General features: G+C 39.6%; 1 non-coding gene across 1 annotated transcript; it reads left to right on the forward strand.

Moving 5' to 3' along the window:
- The first annotated feature begins 479 nt into the window (after positions 1-479).
- Positions 480-552, forward strand: TRNAA-GGC (transfer RNA alanine (anticodon GGC)). The gene has a single exon. It is a non-coding gene; the product is annotated as a tRNA-Ala (tRNA).
- Positions 553-608: the final 56 nt, after the last annotated feature.

Here is a 608-nt window from a genome sequence, read left to right on the forward strand (position 1 = left end):
GGTTGCTCTGGAATCAATGAAGTTAGGATATTACACTGACGGCTCCAAAACCCAAAAATTTACGGGAGCTGGTGTCTTCTCGAATTACCTAAATATACTTAGAATATCAACAACACTTGATAAACACAATACAATTTTCCAAGCAGATTGCAATCAGAGCAGCACAGGCGGTTGCAAGTGTTGCAACCATAGACATCCGAGGTCTGAATATAAAAATAATCTCAGATAGTGCAAGCAATACAAAGCAAAGTTATTAAATTTTTAGCGTTTAGAGTCGCATCTCAAACTAATTTGAAAATTATAAATAACTTGAAAAAATCGAACTGCCTAAGGCAGGAATTGAACCCACGACCTTCCGCTTGCCGGGCGACTGCTCTTCCAACTGAGCTACTTAGACACTGGATGAACCCGTCGAAATTTTCAAGTGTAATACGCTGTTACAGCCAGCGTTTGTTTCATCAATGTTAAGTATACCTAGTGTCTAAGTAGCTCAGTTGGAAGAGCAGTCGCCCGGCAAGCGGAAGGTCGTGGGTTCAATTCCCGCCTTAGGCAGTTCGATTTTTTCAAGTTATTTATAATTTTCAAATCAATACAAAGCAACTTACTAT

This window comes from Ostrinia furnacalis, unplaced genomic scaffold, assembly GCF_004193835.3.
Source record: "Ostrinia furnacalis isolate ACB-3 unplaced genomic scaffold, ASM419383v2 OfSCF6081, whole genome shotgun sequence".
NCBI lineage: Eukaryota > Metazoa > Arthropoda > Insecta > Lepidoptera > Crambidae > Ostrinia > Ostrinia furnacalis.